The sequence below is a fragment of the Tetrao urogallus genome (genome assembly GCF_951394365.1).
Source record: "Tetrao urogallus genome assembly, chromosome: 2".
NCBI lineage: Eukaryota > Metazoa > Chordata > Aves > Galliformes > Phasianidae > Tetrao > Tetrao urogallus.
The window spans coordinates 37,780,554-37,805,818 of NC_136814.1; the positions used below are offsets into that span (position 1 = coordinate 37,780,554).

The following is a 25,265-nucleotide window of genomic DNA, read 5'->3' on the forward strand; positions in this document are numbered from 1 at the left end:
ACAGAGAACTCCAGCTGTGCCTGCAGACTTGGGCAGTGCTGTGAGGCTGTGCTTATGGAGGTGATGGTTTTAAGCAGAATGCAGCATCTGCATGGGCACGCAGCATTGCTTGGTGCTATGGCCAGTGAGGCCATAACCCTATGGGCTGCTGTAGGGTCAGTGCATGCCTGGCACTGTGTGTCTCCACATGGTAGGACTGGAGGTCTGCTCTAATCACAGTAATCATTTTACAAAATAAATGCAAGGCATTAGCAAGGCAATGGTGAAAGGCTGTGGAAGACTGGATTGGAAAAGTCAAATGAAGAGTTCTCACTGCTTTTATTTTTTCATTCTGAATTATTGTTTCATAATCCTTCACATCTAGTTCTTGTTTTTCCTCATAATCTTTTTAATGTGTATCTTCATTAACACAGCAAATGGCAAATTAGCTCTGCCCCATTGTGCGTGTCTGCAGCACAACAAGGCTATCAAAATATCTGTCACTGGAACTGAGCATCCCCAGTGAGGTTAATGGCAAGCAATTGGTGCCAAAATCGCATGCTAAGTAAGCATGCTAAGTCATGTTGAAAACAGGTGCAACAATCAAATAAAGCCTGCAAATAAAAAATGACACTAAAACTCTCCCTCTCCCCCCACTGAACTCAATTACATGCTTAACAATATTCACCTTCCACTGCCTTTTATGTCTTTATGCATTGCTAGGTAGCTGGGATATTTCTCGCTGCTTTGAACCTCATGCAAATGAATGCATGCAATTCTGCCCAAACTGGAAGGAATTCTTTTCACCTCTCTTCGCAAATAAGACCACATCCCAAAGAAGAAGGTAGACAAGAATCAGACAAAACACACACAGCAGTTCCCCCAGCACAGGGGTTCAGCCTCCTGCTACTCTTTGCAAAGCCAAACTATGCCATAAAGGTGAATAAGCCATTGAAGCCGCCTACACTTCTGGGGTAGATGTAGTAAGGTAGGAAATACCTGGGAAGAATGCATATGTGCCTTACAACAAGCCAGCTATTTCACTTTCCACCCTGCTGACTTCTGCTACAATTTTCTCACTGTCAGTGTTCATACTACAGCCTTCTCCAAAGCATATTTTCTTCTGCCATTGCTCCCAGTGGTAGATTTTCGTTCTTTGTAGTCTGTACATCTTGCTTTGTTTGACCTTGCAAGGTGCATACCTGCAAATTGAATTTAGCTAAATAGCTCCTGATTTTCACCAGTGAGCAAAGGCTCCCCAGAGCAGAGCAAAGCAGCCAGCGTGCCAGGGAATCTGGCTTCTTGATTAGAGATTGGCAGGCAAAACATGTTTTGCTGATCCCTGCACTGATGAGGCCTGCATGGATAAATAGTCTGCAGCAACACTGTTAACAGTCAGACATTCTCCATTCAATGCACAAAAAATAGTCACGAACCAAAATGTCACATCTCGTCTTCTGCAGGACCTGAAAGCCAGCTGCAGTAAGCAAAAGCCAACAGGACAGCTGAGGTGCTGTGGCAGTTGAAAGAAGGGAACAAAATGAAAGACTTTTTTTTCATAATTTACCCTGTTAGGGCCATAGCATTCCTCCTACATTATGTTCACAAGATAGGTAGAAGATCGCTGTGCAGAGATGAAACAAATATAAATTAGGCAAAAATATTCCTCAAAACTCCCCTCCAGGAATGTACACCGTGTGCTTCCTAAACTACGGGATCAGGCCTCCACTTCCCTCTCCCTCATACCAGTGCCCATGTGGACTGCAGTCACATCACTATTAGCCTCTGGATGGGCAGATGTTAGAGCTGTGCAAGCAGAGGCTGCTTCCTGATCCCCATGTTACAGATAGCAATGCTGAGGCATGGAGCACGAAAGTCCACGTGTATTGAAGGATGCAGCATGAGGAATGCCTGTAGGCTGCACCTTCTGAGATCTGGGCCTTGCTTTTCCTGCATTGTTTTTTTGCAGCCAACTTCTCTTACTGATCAAGACAGCCTCTATGTGCTTTTTTTCTGCGCCACTGGAGGTTCAGGTGCCAGGAGAAGAGTTGCATGGAGGCTCCTGTGGCATGTCCCAGGTCAAGAACCACTGCAAATAAACCTGCCAGCCTCAGCACTTTGCAGAGGTGCCCAGCATGCCTGTAGCACCTTCTGAGTCTCAGCCATGGAAAAGGTGAAGCTTGCACCACTGCGTCCTTAGAAGGGTCCTTAGAAAGGTCAACACAGCAAGGGCAGAATGACATAAAAGCACCATTTCCACAGCAGATTACATGAGGAAAAGTTCCTTGAATTGATTGCTCTGGGCTATTGGGTCAGATCAGTTTGAGAGTATGTCTACAAATCTGACGATGCAGCACCAAGCTCAAGCAGCAGGTTGCTCATGGCTGTGCCATACTCTGCTCGCAGCCTGGCAATGAGTTCAGGTCAGTGCCCAGTACATCCTCTCACCATCTCCGCTAGGCCTCAGGGGCAATGTCCCCTACCCTGCTGTCCCTCCATGTGCCTGGGACACCACAAGATTTTTCTTGAAACTCAGAAAGGATGGAGAAGCTCCTGACATCAGGTACCGTACACTTGTCTTCCTCAGCTCTGGGTATGAAGAAAAAGGCTTGAAGTGAAGCTTAAAGTAAGAAGTTAAGGTCTGAAGCTTGTCACCAAACCTACCTGCTTACAAACTGAAAAACAACTACCTGAGATACTAAGCAGTTCCTCAGAAATTAACATTATTTAAAATAATCCAATGGTTTATTAATGCCCATATTTATCTGTAAGTATTTTATTAAATGCAAAAAATTACCCTAGAAGCCAATCCAGGTACAGCTACCACTTTTAACAACGTTGAGCAGTACTTGTTTCTACCTGTAATTTGGAGCCAATGTTCTGCCTTTATACTTTCAACTATTCAAAGAGTTTCCATCTCATTTGCTGAAACTCATTTGGATAGGAAATGAAATGAGAAAAACGTCTTCTCTTGAATTAAACAAAAAATCTCCAGGCTGATCTCAATTCTCCCAACTAGAGTGACAGAGGCAATTGGTTTTGTTGAGCACTGTACATGTGCCAAACTATGCATTTGCACAACAAATGGTCCCAGGAAATGCTTTGCTATGGCTTTACATAATACACCAGAATGGCTCCAAAAGAAGCAAATAATACAAATCTTAAAAACCACACGAATACATATTTCCAAGACGAGTCTTAGCATGCACTCAGAAGCCTTAGTGAGACACTGTTTAAACTAACAACAACAACAAGCAGCAGTTTAAAAGTACAAGGCCAGATTGCAAGGAGAAGTCACAGAGTACAAACTGTCCTAGCAAAACCCAGCTGTGAGAACCTTGGGCTGCAAAGGCATGAAGAAGTGTCTGCCCAATGCCACTGATGCCTCTCATCGTCATGACTACAGCAGCTAACCCCTTGTCCCTTCCATTTGGGACTGTCCTTCCTCAGGGTGTAGGTCTCTAGTCTTCCCAGTGCTTCCTACCTGATGACGACACCAAGGGACATCAGCACCTTTTCTTGAGAAGCCTGGCACTGTTCTCCGCCTGCAGCACGCTGCCAACTGTGGCACTTCCACCAGCACAGAGAGGAAAATACCATTTTGGAAAATGCACCAAGCACTGCCAACAGAAAGAAGCTTTTAATGCAACAGTGCACAGAGCCATCAAGCAGTTGCACTTCTCACATGCTGCATTACCCAGCAGTTTCCTAGAGGTATTCAGAGTCTAAATTGCTTTATACTTTTCTGGATTATTGGTTTTATGCAAATAAAGTGTAATACTATTGTTACATGTAAACTCCAAACACCTGTAGACCAGACACACATCACAGTTGGATGTACTCAGAGCTGAGCTTTTTGGAGCTGCTCAAAGGCTGTTTCATGGAGCAGCTGGTTACAGAGTCCACAAGGGGATGCTGCCCTTGACTTCACCTGCTTCATCACACAGCATCTGCCTTAAATCTAAGCCAGATCCCAGCCCACTGGAGGCCAGTAGGCACTTGGATGACACATTTGCCCAAAGTAGAGGGAGTAGAGAGAGGACTGGATACTTTCCAGGTGCAAGGGGGGGAGTCCTGATGAGCCTGTGGTGCAAGCAGTAAGCAGCTGCTGCTGCGTAGAGTCAGCGGATGGGCCCATTTGCACAGCAGGGTGTGAGGGCAAGAGACTTCTTACCAGGCTGACGTTGGGCTGAAAAGGAGTACACAGAAAGGACTGCCAGCTTTGACAGCAGCACATAAAAGTACAGTCTCAAGGAGCAGTCAGCCTGTTGAACCTGGACTAACCATCCTTCCTCCACAGCAGCAGGAGGCTGGTAGGAGTGACCACATAGAGCACAAGCAGAAGACTTGGTCAAGATCAGGTCACAGCATAGTGGGCAGGTGGCTCACATTCTTTCTTTTTCATTCAACTAATCAAGTGGATTTCATCATTCTGAGCAATCTTTCTCACTGTCCCGACAATGTAGTTGGCTTAGAGACAGCCAGAGCAACCCCACATCAACCCCCAGAAACCTACATGTTCCCCACAGGACTCTTTTCTCACTCTGTCCTTGAATCTGACTTACAAGTTCTCTCTTGATTCCACCCTCGTATTCTGTTGAAAAAGCAATACATTCATGGGATGCCTGTAGGGTGCTGAATGGATATTAAGACCGTGACTCAAAGGCAGACTGAGTCATTCCAAAGCTATGAGTACCTTTTATCACACAAACTGACAGGAGATCTAATGGGAGCTGTGACTGCAGCTGACCATCCATTTTGATGACAACACTGCCAATCACGTTCAGCGTGCACTGCATGGCCTTATCTTCCTCCTGGACTCACCAAGGCATGATGAGGACAGGGAGAACACAGCCAGAGGCACTGATATGACCAAGGTCTTGCTTGCAATGACCAATCCTTGCTTGCACGGATTTTCAGCCTGGTAGGGTAGCTGCTCTGACTCCAGGAAGGCTGTTCTGGTGCATCCCACCTACCTAGTGACTGCGCAGAGCCAATGAGCACTAAGTAGCTGGGACTCTCTGCCCTGAAGGCAGTGTTCTCCCTGGCAAGGCGAAGAGCAGCATAATGCAGCCTTCTCCAGGCAGGGGGCCACGCTGTGCCAGCTGCCATTTGGGAACTGCACCCGAGCTCCAGGGACATGTGCTGGTGCCACACAATAAAAGGTGAGCTCAGCAGGCTGGAGAGGCACAGTATGCAGCGAAGGACTTCAGCATGGAAAAGCAGCTACCAAGGGCAGGACTGGAGGCTGGCTGTGAAACTCTGCCGCAGCCTTCCCATAGAGCTTGGCCAGGCCCCAGGCCCACATCCCCCCCTCAGCTGAGGTAAATGCAGCCAAGCACTTGCACGGCGCTCGGTGCGTGGTGAGGGACAGAGTATACAAACCCAGGGAGAAGAAACCTAAACATTGGGCTCTCAGGCCTTTCACTGCCGGAGTCAACATCGTCACTGCTCTCCGTCATCAGCCAAAATTTCCATTGACGTCAGTGGAAGCTTGGGGCAAGAAAGGCCTGTGGTGTCTGAAACTGTGCAGCAATCGTTTGCGGATAACTTGAGCTAACCTGTTCTGATTTATATCCGGCTTGTACACTGCAGCTGTGACCTGCACCCGCTGCTACTTTTTGGAAGAGTCAACTTCTGCAAGAAGCTGGCCAGCTGGCCTCCTGGGAATCAGGGTTCTGTAGCCATTGGTGCAGGCAGACATAAAAGCAGGCAAGAATAAAACACCTCTGTAACAGCTGGTGCCTCAGCTTCTGAAATGTTCAGGTTTTGGCTATGCTTATATAGAAGCACAGCACTGATGGGAGGGGAAACAGCGCTGTTGTGTCTTGGGAGAGGGAAGCAGCAAGACGTGGGGCAATACAAGGAGGAGAAATGCCCCTGTGTTAACACTGGCTGCACGAACACCAGTGTTACAGTGCGTATAACCAAATATATATATGTTAGAACATATACATACTTCCACGTCTGTGAATGGTCAGAAAACCCCCACATAAAGATATGCGTGGCTCCAGCTAGAAAAATATTGTCAGCCTGTGGCTTTTCTTGCTGGTGATACCATGGCCTTGGGCCACAGGCAAAACTGATCAGCTCAGTAAAACCTCACTCAATAGCAGCATCAAATTGTAGTACAGATAACAAGGGAAATAACCTCACAGCCTACATGCTAACCGTTCAGCACTGTGACAAGATGCTGGGGCAGCTGGGAATAGGAAAGCATGTGATTCAGGGGCTACTGAAAGAGATACTATCAGTTCAGCATCTAATCAGTGAAAAGAAGGAAAGCTATGCAAAAAGAAAGCATAGAACTCACTGACACATCAGAGAAGCTGACACACAGCACAAATTGCTGCTAGATGCATTAAGTAAACTGAGATTCATAAAGGAAAATTTTTCCAAATACTTACGGTCATTTTTTGAGTACCCTGTGTCAACAACAGGTGAATCTTTTCTGCCCAAAGTTTGTTTGCCTTTTTAGTAGCACTGCTGATGTCTGTTTAAGACAAAATCAGAGCAGCCCATGTTCAGCATGTTCTAACTTCAAGGTGTCTCGCAAAAAGCAGTACAGCAGAGGGGTGGCAAGTCCTCCGGTTCCCATGGGGGTGGCATCTACCCTCATACTGGAGCAGGACTTCACAGCACACATCAGAGCACAGTGATCTTGGAAAAAAGCATGTGAGCAACTGAGAAACTCAGCAGCCTTACACCACACGAAGTGAAGGAGTACAGCTGATGACTTTAGAGCCAAAAGGGTGGTGTTATAAAACACCGCATACAGCACTCCTGAGATTCATATTTCCAAACAGCTTTACTTGTTTTGACATGTGTCCCGATGGGGTATTTCTTCAAAAAACATGTTCTACACTAAGTTCCTATTGCTGGCTGCATTAATTTATTGTAATAAAGACCTTCATATAAAAGATAATAACAGAGTTATATGTAACAGTAAGTGACTTCTCTCTGAGTTAGTGGTACATTTTTAGGTCTCTCAACGCATGCAATAACTGAGAATGGCTTGGAAGTCAATTACTTTTTCTTCAGGAAAAATATGTAATTTCTGGCTCCCAATATGAGTACTTTCTTGTTTCAACAGCAGACAGGCAAAACTGAAACTGCTGACACCCACTGTGTTTTTAAAGGATTGAAAGGCACAGAAATGGAGTCATGGCAGCTCAAACTGCAAGAGACTGTGCTCAAGGCAATCTAGGCAGGTAGAGCTGCAGCGAAGAGTTGGGGGAATTAATGTGGTTTGAATCTTTAAAGCCATCTGCACAAGGAGGAAGTGCTGCCTATGTGCTAGGTAGGTTCAGAGAATGAGATGGCACCAGACACCTGACATTAGCATCCACATGCCTATATGCATATTCTCTATGATGTGTGACTGACAGAAGAGAGCTATGTAGAAGCCCATTAGATAGGCAGATCACAGAATGGCCTGGGCTGAAAATGACCACAGTGATCATCTCGTTTCAACCCTTCTGCTATGTGCAGGGTCACAAACCACCAGACCAGGCTGCCCAGAGCCCCATCCAGCCTGGCCTTGAATGCCTCCAGGGATGGGGCACCCGCAGCCTCCTTGGGCAACCTGTTCCAGTGCGTCACCACCCTCTGGGTGAAAAACTTCCTCCTCATATCTAACCTAAAACTCTCCTGTCTCAGTTTAAAACCATTCCCCCTTGTCCAGCCACATGAACAGACATCCACCCTCCCAGTTATATACACCCTTCAAGTACTGGAAGGCCACAATGAGATCTCCCCACAGCCTTCTCTTCTCCAAGCTAAACAAGGCCAGTTCCCTCAACCTTTCTTCATAGGAGAGGTGCTCTGATCATCTTAGTGGCCCTCCTCTGGACTCGCTGGAAGCTGCAGCAGGAATGACAAGCAGGAAGCAGGAAGAATAGCAAACAAGTAACCCAGAGAGCTGCAGAGAGCACTCAATGCACACTGATGCACTGGACTGCCTAGGACTTTAAAAATAGTAACAGTTGACAAGGTCATTAAGCCTTAGGGTCTTTTTATTCCAGAATAGCGTAGCATTATTTGCCTCCCTGGTTTCAACCAGTAAAGCTAGGTGGTGCATATGTGGACCGCTTCTGTGCCCCTGCTTTTGGGGCATCTGGTGTTAATTTTTTTTTCTTTTCTTTTTTTTTTTTCCTACTCTAGACTTTACAACCAACATCCTCATTAGAGACAAAATAAGGGCACAAATAACCTAATGGGGTTATTAGTCCTGGATTGCTTCATACAGAATGAAGTAAAGCAAGCGTGATATTAAAAAGAACAGAGCAGGAATACAAAGGGAGAGAGATCAAATAGAATCGATTCGTTCCACAAGTAAACTAAGAGATTATGACCTGAAGTGACTGCACTACCAAGAGGTTATAAGAAAATGAGTCATTCGAAGCTTGTGGCAAGACCAGAAATGGCAACAGTGGTGAGAGACACAGAAACCCAAGGGAAGCAGAAATTCAGGTTTCAGATTTGCTGAATTTAATTAAAAAATAATAATAATAAATAGACTCAAGAGTTCAGCTGGTGGAGCAATCTCCAGTGTCAGAACTGGTGGAAGCCATGAGCAACTCTCAGAATGGGATGCTTGCAATTATTATTTATGTGTTTGGATGGGATATGCAGCTGTTCTTTGAGGCCAGGAAGAAATTTGCTTTAAATCTGAAGCCTTCCACAGATGCTCTGCTTCAGAGTGCTGATCTGGATGCTTTAGAAGTGTTATATTATTTATATGAAATATTTCGTAATATTAAGTTTTACTCCTACAAGACAAGAGATGGTGGAGCCATCATCAAAACATGGCAAGAAATCTCTGGCCAGAGACTGGTACCACAGAAGTATGAAAACACAAAGCAGTCAGGTTTTGTCACTGCAATGCATGCGTGGGGGGGAAATGTCAGTGCCTTTTGGATCAGGCTGTTACAGCACACACTGCTCTCCTTAGTAACATTTTTTATGTACTTGTTCTTTTTCTTTTATATTTTTATTGCCTACTAAACAGTTTCTTTCAGCTCTGCTCTGTGTGATCTACAGCAAAAGGAAAACAGCTCTGTCCAGAGGAGCACTCTGGAAACATCACCCTGACGAGGAGAGAGCTGGTACCACTCTAGCACTTAATGTGACACCCTAATCTTGGCTGCAAATCTACAAATGAGGATTTCAACCCGGTCACCACTAAAAATACCAATTCACTTCATAAAAGACTTAAAACCAGCAAGGAGTCCTTATCTGTCACATTGATAGCACAGGAACTCTGAACAGGGTGCAGAATTCTGAGTTAATGAACTGGGAAAACCATCTGCTGGTCCAAATGCTGTACTTGTGCTTTCAGCATGAAAATTATTGAAGTAATAATACTTCCGCCCATCCTGTGCCAGCATGGGATAGACTTGGCAGTGCCTGCGAAGAGATGGACCCGTACAATGCAGGAATTACCAGCCTGGGTTTGCCAAGCCCCAATCTGTTTCCAGCATCACCCTTCTGCAGGACTCCCTGCTTCTTTCTTGTCCCCTTCCTGCTCTTCCACTTCATTCACCTTGGAGACATTAGACAGGCACCCCTTACTCAGCTCCTCTCAGCCTGGAAGACGAGCATAACTCCCTGCCGATGAAGAGCAGTGAGAATTAATTTAATTAACAAAATGTTCATTAACTAACACACTCCGAACCACTTAGATGCAAACGCAGAACTGAAGTACAACTCTTTTGTCTTTGAAAGGATGATCTAAACTGCAGATGCCCTACTCAGCTCATCTGAGACCATGCCAACCTTGCCAGCATGAGACTGGTCCTGCAGGTGGCCCTGCAAGTTGCTGTGATAAAGAGCCATCCATCCTGCTGCAGAGCCAGCTAGATTTACTAAGACTACATTGCTTGTAAAGAAACAGTAAAACTACCTCCTGGGAAAGAGCACAGCATACAGTGGGAGAGTTAGGACTATCTGCAGTGGAATTACATCGTCTAGCAAGAGCACCTGGAAGAACGGAGAGAACAGTCCTATGATGCTTAAATGGCAGAGTCTGACTGCTGATAGTAAATTCGTGGGGATTCAGGAACGCAGTATGTGTATTTGTCTCAGAAATGTGAATATGACATTTGAAACTGCCAAACAAAAATGTCAGATTTTAACCTGGATTTCCCTAAATTGGAATAGATGGTGCATTTCATGCTAGAAATGTTCTGACCATTATCTGCTTCTGTGTTTATTACATTTTGATGTGCCTCTGGTAATGGCTTTAATAAACTGCCTGGAACAAAGCCTGTTAAAGAGTTTTCTTGCATTTAGATGTTCAGATGCCACGTGATCAACTGTAGCACAGATGATCATCATTTTACAATACAGAATTTCTAAAATAAAACATAAGAATACCAGGAAAGACCCAAAGCAACTATAACTTGATTTAGGGTCACAAGAGTAATTTCTGTTCTTTGCACGTTTTTGACTATAGAAATCAAACTCTTTCAATACGCATCAGCTAAGTGTGCAGCACGTCCATTTCTACAACATTCACTTTAGCTAAAATGAAATAGCTCTGTTTCAGACATGCAGCTGCACTTTATGGCACTATCCTTGAATTAATGGGTAGGAGTGTGGGAACATGATTTTCGAAGCAAGGCTGTAAGAGGCTGTGCAGTGAGACTCCCTCCTGCCTGCAGGTCCTGGAAGGTCAGCTGCAGTGAGGACAGCCAAGTACTGCCAGATACAACATTACCGGGTTCATTTGTCTTCCACCTTCTGCTCCTGTGACATGCTTATTCCTTCCTCCGTTTTGGAGAATGACCTTGTGATCCTTACTTCCAGGATAACATTCTGCTTCCAGAGCAGCTGTACCAACATCAGTCAGAAACCTGTTCCCTTCTCAACACACCAGTAAAACACAGTACACAGGGCATCCTGGCTTCAGGTTTGCAACCTGGGAGAGGAACGGACAGCCACTATTAATGCCTGAACTGGAGGCATGCCTGCTCTGTTTTGTGATTTTTTTTTTTTATTTTTTATTTTTTTTTAAATAGCAGATTTATAAAGCCCCTGGACTTAAACTGTAATTATAAAATGGCTTTTCTGGCTTTCTCCCAAAGCTGTGGCTCCACAGACCACTATCCAAATATGCTACATAATTTACATTGGATACCCTTTGGCTGTAGTTATGGTCAGTGCAATTGCAGCCATGTACAAGGATTGCATGAGAAATGAAAATGCTTGGTTTATAGCAGAAAGCATGAAAGGAGGAGGCAGAGCATCACTCTGAGAGCAGCTAGAAAGCAGAGCAGAAAAGCACAGTCGGCTGCCCTGTTTTGGTGTGCCTGCAAATTCTTACACATGCATAGCAGAGGGTGTTGAAAAATTTAACAGAATTACTGCTGGGGATGCATCACAGCCTACATATTCTGTAAGCACTCATCTCAGCTGAAGAGCAGGCACACATTAATTTAACCAGATGACTTGTTTGTGTTATCTGGAGAAGCAGGCTTACATCTTTCTAAGACTCCCATAGATTTCTCTCAACCTTGGATTTCAGGAACAACTTTTGGTTAAAGCAGCCTACCCATGCTAGATGCCATACTGCAGGCCTTCATGGGTAACATTCACAGGGAGACTTGTCAGCTGCCTTCTACTTGCACTGGGCTCCTCTTTAGTGGACTTTGGTATGATCTAGATGTCTTTCTTCAGGTTGTGACATAAAGGGGTGAGACATCAGCATCCCATTGGCAGAAAGCTCATTTCAACAAAAGAGGAATCAGATCTTTAGAAAATCCTGGGCTCATCCTCATTTACAAGAACATCCCTTCCTGTTCATCTGCCACACTGTGCTGCTGTATCACATTCTGTCTTGCTCAAGCTTTCGGATCTCAGCAAGGGGCAAGAAAAGCATAATCTCAGTTGATGCCCTCAGGCTTCTGCTTATCCTTCCCTCAGCAGGTACTGTGGGAACAATGCTATCCCTCACACGGACACACACAGAAGCAGTCATCACTCATCACCAGATTTCAGCAGATTTGTGTGCATGTACATGTCTCAGCCCTGTCTACAAGCCCTGTGACATGGGCACAGTATTTGGTATTTATTGGAAAGCACCTAGCTCAAGTCACTGCAGATCAGGGTTTCCTGGGAGTTCACTTCACGCAAACATTGAGCAATAATGACACTTTACACAGCTGCATGAGATAGGCAAAGGTGGCATAGGTTTAGGTAATTTAGATCCAACCTAGCATGCATGCTAGCAGAAAAGGGGAATTAGAAATAAATAAAGAGAACACAAAGATACTTGAATGAACAGTTCCGCAAGGAAATGTGTCTGGGCTTGAGTTAAGCCAATGTGTGGCCTGTGAGAAAGAATGAGACAAAGACGACTAAAGCTAAGTCTCTTCACTGTTCATCTCATCACACGGCATCTAAGGAATGGATACGATGATGGATGTCTTAATCCGTTCACAGCATCTCAGCAGCTGAAATAGTTGGTAGGTGGGCTGAGCCATAAGCCAAGACATTCCCAGCATGTGAGAGAAGCTCAGCAGGCAGCTTCAGGACTGGGAGAAGTAAGAAAGCCATGTTAGCTGCCCAGCAGAAAGCACAGAAATTGAAGATAAAAGGCAGAGACAATAATAATTCTTTTTAATAATCCTTGCTCTTCAGTTTTGATGCAAAATTCAGTTCATTACTGTACTTCTTTGGCAAATGGATATTTAACTTTTTTCTTAATAATCAGTGAGGCTTGTAACAATAACGATGCACATACCAAACTAGAGGAACACGGTTAGTACATCTTAAAAAGCAATTTTCCCTAGCTCTAGAGAGTAATCTGTGATATCACAGCAGACCTACTTTGCTAGCTCCCTGTCTCCAGATTTTTCTCACGTTCAGTACCAGAGTGGGTAATGCTGTTTCATGTAAGGCTGCAATTAAAAGCTAGAGGATCCTAAGAGACCTTTGAAAATTGAGGTTTATGTGTGTAAGGCAACTGCTTGCAATCAAATTTAATGTATATATAAATCATCCCAGAAGTGAAACCAACAGAGACAAATGATTTGGTACTGAGAAAGTTCACTAAGTTTCTCATTAAGACGATATAAGAATTTGACAAATAATCCACAAACAGTGCAAATGAGCAAGCCACAAGGAATTAGTCAATATCTCTATGTTCACACTGAAAATCCTGAGAAGATCATATCAAATCCAAAGCATAAATTAATATTCAGGTACCTAAACACGCTGACTTTTTCAGTGGGCTGAGGACTGTCAGCACCCACTCATTTCAAAAGGAATTATGGGTGAGTGAAATAAGAGTTTAAAATAGAAATTTTAGAGGTGAAAGCAGTTAAACTTGGCATCGCCGCTGCACGGCATCAGCCACAACAAGACTGTAGCCCAGAAGAGGGTGGCAAGACATTGTTTAGAGGGAGTTTTTCACCTTGGAAGTGGGGACGGCATGCACAGATGGTCATGAAGAAAGAATTACTTATCAAAAGCTAAGAATTTGATAAAAGTACTAGGTGTACAGAGAATGAAAATGTGTTGTTTTGCAAACAAGAACACTTCCAACTCTACTGTAATTCATATCTGATGGAAAGAAGAGGCTTTATTACTTCTTTGTTTGCAAAGGGCACAGCTTTGTCCCAGGGCACTGCACAAACCAGAGCAGACACTTGGCCATGCTGACTGAGGGCTGGCATGGCTCCTGGCTGCTGCCTACGGCCTTAGATCTATCATGCAATGTGTGGGGGGGATGCAGGATGGTATAGGGGAAACTGAGTACCCACCCCACAGCCCGCTCAGGCACACTGGTGGGGAGGGCCAGCCTGTCATGCTGTGCTCACAGAGACCTCCTGGGTAATCACTGCTCACACTCCTGCTCCGAAATTCAGACGGAAAGGAATTTTCAGAGCTGTGCCGGCAGTGCTTGAAGACAGGTGCTTGAGAATAAGCAGCTTTCCCATTGCAGGAAGGCAGTGTCAGCTTGCTCAGCAAACAATCTGGGGCCTGAGACTACACTTGGCCCCAGAGACCCACAGAACAAGACACATGTTGTGCAAGGGGCTTGTTCACCCTAGTCAAGGGCATAACCTACGTTTACCCTAGAGTTAGCACAAAACCTGTGGCTTTTCTTTTCTTTTTTTTCCCTCTTTTTTTTTTTTCTTTTAAAACATTTTTGCATTTTACAGGAAAACTTCTGATCTGGACGACACTCAATCAAGACCAAATACAACATACAGAATTTTTCAGTCCCCCCCTGCAACTTATGCCTACTTGCTATTCTGCATATCCCTCTACTAGGAAACTAAATGTCTGCAGAAATTACTTTTGCCACAGGATTCCACAGAATTAGCAGCGTGTAACCTGTAGTACTGTATTCAAACACATTATTAAAGAAATGCAGATACTTATTCTGGACATAAGTCTTACCAACGCCCCTCCCTGGTCATGGTGGGAATCACAGAATTGCAGGGGTTGGAAGGGACTTTAAGGGATGATTAAGTCCAATCCCCCCGCTAAAACAGGTAACCGTACAACAGGTAGCACAGGTACACATCCAGCTGGATTTTGAATCTCTCTATAGAAGAGAATCCACCATCTCTCTGAGCAATCTATGCCAGTGCTCCACTACCCTTATCACAAAGAAGTTCTTCCATACATTACTATGGAATTTCTGATGTTCAAGTTACTCCTCATTCTATCATGACACACCACTGAGAAGAGCCTGAAAGAAATGGACTCATCAGCTTCATCCTCTAGGAAAGAGTCGATTGATGAAAGTTGACTTTGGGGAATCTTCATTTATACTGCCTGTTGTCCCTCTAGCACATGTGTAGGCACATGCATACATATGTATATGTACATGCATACAACAATAAGGAGATATTTCCAAAAACCTTCATTACTTGCTCACTGCTCCTTCCAAATGAGTTACTAGCTGCCTCATAGTCATCAAAAAGTGGAAGGAACCCAACAGCAGGACTTTAGGAAAGCTGCCCAAAATACCGTAACACCTCGCTGAGCCTGTCACAGATAATTCAGAGTCACAGAACCTCACAAGTTCCCCATCCGACATCCTGACTTACAAAAGGCATAATCTGGCTCATTTACTGTGACTGTACAGTGGTAAACTGTTACATCTGACTTTTCCATAAAATCTTCACCTACAAACTGGAACAAAGATCTTCAGTGGCTGGGCTGTCCTTTTTAAAACGTCACGGTCTGTGACGAGGACAAGAGAGAGAGGTTACTTAGTAAACTTAACCCCCTTAAGAGAAAGAAAAAGCACACTGCGTAGCAGTTCCTATATCACAAATTTTAGCTTGGCATCAGAATTTCTTTTCAGACCACTTCACAAGAACAACAATCATAGCAGTGCAGCGTCACTGTGAGGTGAAGCCCTTCACTCAGAGGCCTGGCAGCAGGGTGCCTGTCATGGTGCTGGGCCCCAGCAGGGAGCACTGAACTAGACTGCAGTAGAGGCAAAGCATAAGACAGATACTAGGCATCAATTGGGCACACTGAGAGCTGCGTATCACATGGAAGAATGATGTTTAAAGTCCTGAGTGAGCCTGAATCCATGCTAAGTGGGCTTATCTGTGGGAGCAGACTAGCTCATCTGCTATAAACGCTATCAATGAGGCCTTGCATCTAACCTGCTGCAGCCAGTCTTACAGTGTTCTCTGCATGTCTACATCTTGTGAGGATGAATTAGCTCAGATCTTTACTTCTAGGGGAGGAGAGGCTCCTGAGCAGGAAGCAGCACTGGTGGGAAGCCACAGGTTGATATTTATGCCTGTTTACAGGATAAGGTTCACGTTTCAGCCTTGCTGTGGATCTATACAAGTGACAAGCCCCTCAAGATGAAGTGCCAGCCTGTACCACTGTTACTTCATTATTAAAGACATAGCAAACAGCACCAGCAAAGAATCAAGGGCTTTTCTCATTTGGCTGACGCATGTTTCTGGGGAGCTGGAAGCAAATTTCAAGTGACAAACTCATCCAGATCCTCATCCTGACCAACTCCAGAGCTGCACCAACGGGAGCTATTTTTGGTTTGAAAAGAGTGTAAATGAATTGAGAGTTTGGCTTACGGGGTTACGGAGAACTGGATAACATGATGACAGAAGGGCTTTATAAACATTTATTATTCAAAATCTCTTCTGCAAATGCAGATACGCCTAGGCAATTATCTCACTTTAGCTGCAGATGGGCAATTTTGATGCAATTATTATGCACCTTCAGTACTACAAAGCTTTCAGCGCCATTCCTTTTGAAAATGACTGAATTATACAGATTGACAAAACTAATGAACTACTGCATCTTTTTCCTGTCAGCTGCACACCATCTCGGAGGTGCCATCAGTGAGCCTCACATGGCAGAGCCTCATAGTCACAGCTGTGGGCCCAGAGCACAGGGGTGTCCGGCTTCTCACTGAAGGAGGGCAAACCAGCCATAGTCCTCTGAGACCAGGGTACTGAGGAAGGATGGTTTACCATCATACATTCAGATCATGGCATTAAAATGAATCTAACACTGTTTGTCATCTCTTTCACAAGTCTCCCTAGGGAGATGTTTCTATATTATCTAAAATCTGTGGTTAATCATTCTTCTATGATAGACTAAGGCTTTACGGGAAAATGTGACTCCAGATATCAGCAGCATAACAGTGGAACACGACAACAGCTTGTTTTTAGCACAACTGCTATGGAGAAAACACACTTGTCTTCAGTTTTTTGAAACTACTTGCCTCCCGTTTCTTCCAGCAAACATATCTGGGAATAGTAATTTTTAAACAAAACAAAGTTCTTGAGATATAAAGCAGCAGATAATATTTTACACCTTGCCATCCAAAACGTAGGTCCAAACTTAAATATACATTCAACTGGTATGATTTTCAAGTGTAATGTCCTCATTATGATTCCTGTTAACCTAAAAATAAAGCCAATTAAATGCCCCCCTTTGAAAAGACCTCAAAGAAAGTATCTTATTGGTTTGGTAAATTTTAATTGTACATTCATGCTTGTTAAGAAACAAATCCGTTAACACACAACACGCAACCAAGTGGTTGGTGGTATGATTAAATACTTTGCAGACACTCTGACTTGACTGCAGTCACATAAGAGGGGGCTGGACCCCTCTTAACTTGGATATGGCTCTGTGGCTGCTGAGCCCCATCAGGCCCTGGAATAAGCTTAAGTAAGAATGGACTTGGCCTATAAGCAGTATCACTAAGCACACTGTTCACTGAAACAAGGCATGATTTTCAGATCTAGCTGAACTCATAGGAGAGGATGTATAAGTACTATTGTTTGTATGAGTTTTACACTGCAGCAGAGCTCATGCCTGCCCCTCCATCTCTTGATTTCTAAGCAAGCACTCCTTTGGGATGCTCCTGTTTTTCAGGCTCTTGAGAGCTCAGCCACACACTGTTAGAAATCTCCCTTGTTCTCAACATCTCACACATTTTGTTTGAAGCCACCTAGTTCCTTCTCCAGTCCACACATGAGCTAACTGATCTTTGTTGTATTCTACTACCATTATCCCTTTTACACAGGAGTCCTCTAGAGGGAACAGTGAAAAATTTGCTTATTTTAAATAAGTAAAAACACTGCATAGTGGGTTAATACAGTTTCTAAAAATTTTAATAAAAAATAACTAATCAAATCAACATGCTCTTGTCAAAGGACAGACAAATATTTAAGGCAGCTTTCACAGAAAGGGGCAAACAGCAGCAGAAGGGGTACCATTCATGCCAAGGCATGAATACATGTAATTTTGGGATTTCTATTCATCTTTTGATGTCCTGTCTCTAAAGCACACAAACTTAAATAATGATATTTTTCTCATTGTATGCAGATCACTAACCTTTAACAAAACAAAGAAACAGATATGATGAAACTTTGCACTTATCACATGAGCTCAGAAACCTGTCATCATCAGGACAAGAAACCTCCTCAGGTTGCATCAACCAGAATTACAACCTGATGTTCAGGATACCCTGGAGAGATGTCTATCAGCAGCACCATTTGTAAGATGGCAGAAATATCAGACAGAATTACCTTCATTTTTATTCAAGGTATTCCTACAAAGTATTGAGAGTTTTTGGCTATTTTCTAGTGTGCTGTTTAATAGGAGAGTTTTTCACAGCTGAAGAATTTTCTTTCTGTACTTGGAAATCTACATGTACTCCAGCTGAAAGCATGAAAAGCCACACTAGTGAAGAAAACTGTAGTTTCAGCACAGAAAAAGCAGCATGTAATTTTCAAAAGATACAGAGAAGCAAATTAAGGGGAAAAAAAAAGACTATTAAATGAAAAGAAAAAAAAGACATGCTTTTTAGAGGCAAGGCAAATACAAATGCCAGATGACATACAGAAAAGTTCTACTGTAGTAAATGGGCCCAGGCTCACGTTATCCAAGGACACTCAATGTCCTACAGGAAGGTTAATGCTGAGAGGACATTCACATAACATGATGTCCCTCAAGTTTAGCATTTGCATCTACTGAAAGGAACGGGAGATGTCATCCTTCATTTAGACTTCCAGAGGCCCATTCACCCTGTGGGAGTCTGAACTTTTTACAGGTGCAGTGGAAGGTTTTCAAAGTTATGGAGGAAAAATAAACTGGCAAAATAAGCAGCTTAAGCAAAGAGATAAGTAACCATCCAGCTCTAAAGAGAAGGAATGTGACTTGGAAATTAAAAAACCACAAGCAGCTGAAACCAAATAAATCAGGGATATGGGGAGGAGAGGATGGATAATAAGGCCACAGTGGACTTGATTAGTATAGGCTTACTGAGTACAAGGGACCAACACGACATAGTGATGACTGTGAGACTATGAAGTAAACGAGTCTCTTTCCTTAAACTCACAGAGCAATAGCCCTGACTGACAAATAAACCAACATGAAGGCTGTTTCTTTTTCATAGCAGCACCAAAGAGAAGTGGTTTTCACTGACCACCACTTATACGGGAAACAGCAATGGATTTTGTTCACTTTCTCAATTTCCCAGCAGATTTTCTGTCAGGAAGCTACCATTTGGATAGGTATTTCAGCATTGGAAAACACTGAAATGGTTGTACATGGGTGTGCAAGAGCATAGACAAACCTGTTTACCCACCAGCCCATATTTTACCAATGTTTCCCTAAAAAACAAACAAACAAAAACCAACACTATAGATTTTCATGGACTGTAATATTTAACTGCCTGACAGAGTTTTTCAAGATCTGACACCCTGTTCATAGACACTTATGCTATTGTTAACCTTCATCTTTGGCTGTTTCTCCACCTAGAGCTCTGACTAACAAACAAGAGTGGCCAGACCCCTCAGCCCCTGCCCTAACAGGATCTTGAGCCAGGTACTTGTGAATTTATACGAGGCTGCCTTTTAATACAAACAAAAATAATTCTGGGAAATTTGGACACAGCCCATAACCACTAGGCAGCAGGACAAAAAGGATTTTTCCACTTCTCTAGTGCTGCCAGCCTCAAACACTTCTCACATTGTATCATCCATCTTTATTGAGAGCTGTTAATTACAGCTACGAAGTCTGCTACCATACAGGCACTTCCCCTGTTTAAAACAGCTTTAGAGGTAGCAGCCTTCAAGATATTTTGACACAGATCTGGGCTGAAAAAAACCCCTAAACTTCCTCACCACTTCCTCCTGAGCTGCGTTGTTTCTGTTGCTGTTATAAACAATGTGATAGAACCTGTGTAGGATAGCCTTTGTTTAATGAGTTTGTACTCTGGGGATCAAGGTGCTTGATACAATAAGTGAGGCAAAGTGCTGGAGGTGAAGATCCCTCCAGCTCTGCTGTTTTTAGTTCCATAATCTCAGTCAGAGTATAGGGGTCAGTATAGGTAGGATCAGCATATTTACCCTTGAGTTCTCCTGAGACAAGGCCTAGAAACACAGAAGTCTGTAGCTTACCTTTCTAACCAGAAGGTTAGTTAAAGAAGCACTCTTTGCCTGCAGTTTAACTGCTGACCAGGGGTCATCCAGTGCTGCAGGACTCTTTCTTCCAAGCAAAAGCCATTATATAAACACACTGTTTCATAGCACATGCCCTGTCTTTCGGCAGTAAGAATTACTTCTGTTTCTAGTCTTTGCCTCAAGCACCATTACCTCACAGGAAGCATACAATAAAATTATTGTGAAGACACAGGAGATAAGACAAAATTAAGGAACAAGCCTAATTTACTGGACACCACTTAATGGAATCATCCTTGGAGCGATTTCACAAGCCAGGATCATGATTAAAGAACATGTACTTCTTCTGATCAGGCAGTACCAGTTTTTATTCTTGCTTAGCATTCCACAGAAGTCTAAACAGGACAGTTGACCGCCAACAAGTGATCTTCAAAAGATGACAAATCTTCTGATTAAGGGAAAGATTTTCACCAGGCATGAACGTTAGGCTCTTTTCAGAATATTGTGACCAGAAATACAAATGCAATCTCCAAGTGTATCTTCAGAAACTTAGAGACCAAATTACAAATTATCATGTAATGTAATGTAATAACGTGATGGAAAGTACAGCAATAGTAGCAGGGTAGCACTATCCTAGGCTGCAGCAAATGAGAACAAGCCCAAAAACACCAGTAATAGATGCAGAAATAAAGGAAGAAAAACTACTTACCTTTAGAAGACCTCAGGTAGGCAGGGATCTTCAGAAAGATACCCTTGCCTGCACTGCCAGCCCTTAAATAAGATCTGGAGAGGGGTGGATCCTGGCTCCAGCCCTTCTGGTCACTCAGGTACATTGCGTGCACCTGAGCTCCCCTGCCTTGCTCAATCACTAGTTCAGACCATGACTTAGCATTTCCACTACAATCAGATTCCTGAAAAGTTCTTACCAAGACTAAGACACGAGTCCTCAAAAGCAGTGCTGACTACCTAAATAGAAAGTAGCCACAAAAGTTTGGGTTAGAAAGGGTGGTAACCACAACAATGTCTCTTTATGCACCTAATAGCAACATTGTGAGAATAACTTCCAGAGAAGTTAAGGCACAGGTGCTGATTTTGGGGACGTTCTGCCAGCCACTCACATCATCAAATCGGTGTAGGTACTGAGTTCTCACACCATACCCTTGAAGAGCGGAAAAACTACCACCCTGAACTTGGGTCCAGGAGAAGCTTCTTAAACTCTCCAATAGAAAACATTAAGAGCAGTGCCACTTCAAATCCAAGCACGCAACTAACTCAGATGCTGTAGGGCTCTCACCAGCAGCAAACAGACTTTTTCTCTGCCTATCTTGTTGTTTACCTCATGTCTCCTTTGCATCGCCTCATGTTTCCGTCTTCTCTTCAGGTGTTTGCTCTCCCCGTGCATTTTGGAGGAAATCTGGCATCCTAGCTGGCAATGCTGGCATATGCATTGTGGCACTGAGGAGGCAGCTGTGGTAAATTTCCTAGATAATCTAGTCCCTACTACTGTCTTGTGCATAGAAAAAATTCACATGAACAAGAAGGTAGTATAGAAATATTCTGGAACTAGAGGACTACGTATTTCCTCCAGAATGGGCAGCTCACAGAGCATAGTTTTGACAGCTGGATGAGAAAGTTTTGTTTCAGAAGCTACAAAGAGCAAGAAACCATGGCCTGCCCAGGGAGGTGGTAGAGTCGCCGTCCCTGGCAGTGTTCAAGAGGCGTCTGGATGAGGAGCTACAAGATATGGGTTAGTGGCTTGTGGTAGCAATGGTAATGGGAGGACAATTGGACTAGATGATCTTGCAGGTCGTTTCCAACCTTGTGATTCTGTGATTAACTACTAATCACCTAAGAAAACAAGTTTCCACCAGGAAACAGCTGAAACAATGATTTGAATGACAACCTGGCAATAAGACGACAGAGCTGCACTATGACAAGACAGCAGCTAGGAGCCACCTCCAGGGTGTGACACCTAACCCTACTGTCCACTGTGATACATGGAATTTTCAAAAGGAAAGGGACAGCAGCTGCTACAGTTTCCATCAGGAAGAGGTAAGTCCTTAGCTTAGAGAAATGGAAGTTGGTAACAGCAACACTTTGAGCTCTGTGGCTTATGCTTCAGCTGAGCTAAGCCCAAATCAATACCCGTGACTGAGCTTGACTATGCACAGCAAGTTGGACAGCCACTGGATGCCCATCAACACTGCTCCTACCTCAGGCATCATGTTGTTCCAGCAGGAGTCACTACTTCTGCTACTTGGTTAGTAGTACAATTTGGCGTTGTTTTCAGCCAAAAACCTTGGGAAAAGTGCAGATTTTTTTACTGCAGAGAAGCACTGAAAACAACATAAGTAAGAAGTGATACAGTAGCCTGCTGATAACACATGATCAACAATTCAGATACCTGCAGCAGACACATAGGTGACTATGAGTATGATAAATATTCAACAATATATTTTTAATTAACTGTTTCAATCCCAAGCACACACTTAAGCTCTGACAGACTACCACAAAGATCAAAACATTATAAATTGCAGCTACTCCTGATTTGTATCTTACTCAGGCAAGAATTAGATGCTGCACCTTCTAACTTCAAGAGTTCTCTTTGGATGTTGATTTTTTTCCCCAAAAAGCTAAGGGGAACTTGAACAGTAAAATTATTTTATTTTGAGGAACAGAAAGTAAATAAGTATTATTTTAAGTCTCATGTAGTGAATTAGAGAAATAAAGTTTATAAACTGCAGTTTTTTGAAAGAAAACATGCTTCATTTGGTGACATTTGCTAAAAACACTTGTATTCACCATGCCTTGATGCTTTTTTAGTTTATTTACGACTCTGCTAATGTGGACTGCTTCGGTGGTGATGCTCCCACCTAAGTAGTAATATAAATCAGTAGGATGCCAAAAGTCAACCACACTAGAACATTTAAATGCTGTTGGGTAAGTGAGACGCGTGAATACAAAATGCTGAGAATGAATAGTAAAAATGTAGCCAGCCACAGGTGATACCAGCACCTGTAGGGCCAGGTTCTCTGTCTGCTGCAGAAGAGGAGGACAGTGATGAGTCAGGATTGAACTAAGAGGCATGGAATTACTGGGAATGCTGGGCTACTGCCTCATTTCCTCCATGCTAGCAGAAATGCATGTGAAACACATTGAGAAACTGACCCATGTTCTACTGGTTATCATGTGAAGCCACAGCACTGATCGCATCTGGCCACTGAAGAACCAAGTCTCAATTCTGAACACTTATGTAGCTTAATCAAAAGTGATTCTTGTGAAATTAATGTTGGTAAATTAGCATACAGAAGACCTGCTGTGCTAGCCCCTTTCCATTACTGCTTTCAGTATTTTGGTTCCATTCCAAAGAACAACTATACTTCTATACCCCCAATTTTTTCCTTCCTTTCAAAAAACAATACTCAAATCCAGAAAGATCAGAGGCAGTAGTCTGGGGTAGCATAGAGGTAAAACTATGATTCAGTGAGAAGGAACATATCAAGACATGCTCAAATGTGGCTGTGGATCAGTACAGGTATATGTGATGATTCTTTCATTCACCTCACACATCCCCTGCATTTGAGGTTGTTGAAGAGATTTAGTTTTAGCTTCTGGTGCTTTCTTTAGCCCCAGTGCTTTATGAAGTAACAATTAAGACCTCAATAATAAACAATTACATAAATAATCATACAGACCATTGCAGAAACTGTGCCCTTTACTTCTCAAAAGCGTTCAGATGAAACTGTATCATCAAAATAAACAAGCATTCTGAAATATTCTCTTGCTAAAATGTGAACAGAGTCCTCAGCTATTCCCCTAGCTGGCACACAGACTGCATCTTTACAAAGGTATGTTTTCTTCTGCCTGGAGAGACGCAAAACTAAACAAGGTTTTATAGGGATTTTATTTTCATCTTCCATGCACAAAAGAAGCTTTAAGCTCTAGTGCTTTTAATTTATGTTACCTCATAAATTAATAACGTAAGTATGATGGAGGGCGGCCCATCAGATTAAATGTGTCATTTTATAAAGCAGTTTGGAAGCAAGCAGTACAAAGTCAAGATGAAGTATTCTTAAATGATCCATTAGGTGCATAAGTCATTACATATGTTATTTCTGGACTGGACAACAATTGAAATTAACAATAATCTGCTTGCACAAGAAGTGAAAGAGCAGTGATGACCCTGCAGTGCTCTCCTGAGGCCTGCTAGAATTTCCTGGGTCATCTCCCAAGGACAAAGTCCTGCGCAAAGAGTGCACAGCATCCCTGGCAGCAAGCATGGGACAAACCATCCCGATCTACATTTGGGCACAACTCTTGAATTCAATGGAGCTGCACAGGGAGCCTGCGTCAATTTGTATATGAATGCAGGTATTTTGGCTTGCCTTAATTCAACCTCAAAGGTAGGGAAGAGATTTTTTGTTCAGCTCCACTAGCATGGATACAATCTGGACAGTTGCAACATTGCTTCAGTGAAATCAGGAGCGACTCTCTGTGCTGCAGACACAAGTGGTATGTCTACTGGTGCTTACACAGGATAGTACTTACCATGTAACTACTTACTACTACTTATTGAGGTGACTTAGATGTCATATTTCTACCTTCTCTAACTATCTGCTCTTCATTTATCTCATTGCAAATTCCTGCCAAAGGGTTTAGATAAAGAATATTATAAAATACACGAATGTGGAAGATAGAAGTAGCAAACGATTGAGGAAGTTTTTTGTTAGCACCCCATCAGAACTATTAACTGTCTAGAAGCCTATCCAGAGCCTCCCTAACAAGTCTGGCTGTGCCTGGAGCACAAGCTTTTCTGAAGGTGGTCATGCCTCACAGACCTATCAAGTCTCCATATAGTTGCATACACAAATACAGGGACTAACTAGGAGGCGATTCTAGAGCCCAGAATCTGACTTACGTGCAAGTGAGATCTCAGCCAAAATAGAGTGAGGAGGTGAAAAGTACAGCAGTTCTTTGTACAGCACCAGTGAAAGGTCTTAATTCAGATAACTAGCTACAAAAACACATGGTAGGTGACAGTTCTCCTGAAGCTCTGCCTCATCCAGAGAGCAGAAAGAACCAGAGGTCTACAGAGACTTGCTCAAAACCACAAAACAAACCTGCAGTAAAGCTAAGAAACAAAGCCAAATCTCCAAATACCCATCTACCCTGACAGCAATAAAAACCCTGCAAATTCCCTCTAGTCAGTCTACTACTCAGACTCACAAATGCACATTCTTCACAAAGCCTGCTGCAGGCTGATTAGTAATGATGTCCCCTTGTATTCCAAACAGGCTGCAGGGCTTGCACCTGCTCTTCGACTCAGTCATCACTTAATTAAATGGAAGACGTAAAGCTACCAGCTGTATC

General features: G+C 43.2%; 1 protein-coding gene across 2 annotated transcripts in view; it reads right to left on the bottom strand.

The window, feature by feature from the left end:
* SLC35F3 (solute carrier family 35 member F3) overlaps positions 1 to 25,265 on the bottom strand; it is a gene marked incomplete at both ends in the record, with an annotated part of 146,569 nt that overhangs the window by 5,584 nt on the left and 115,720 nt on the right. The window lies entirely within an intron of this gene.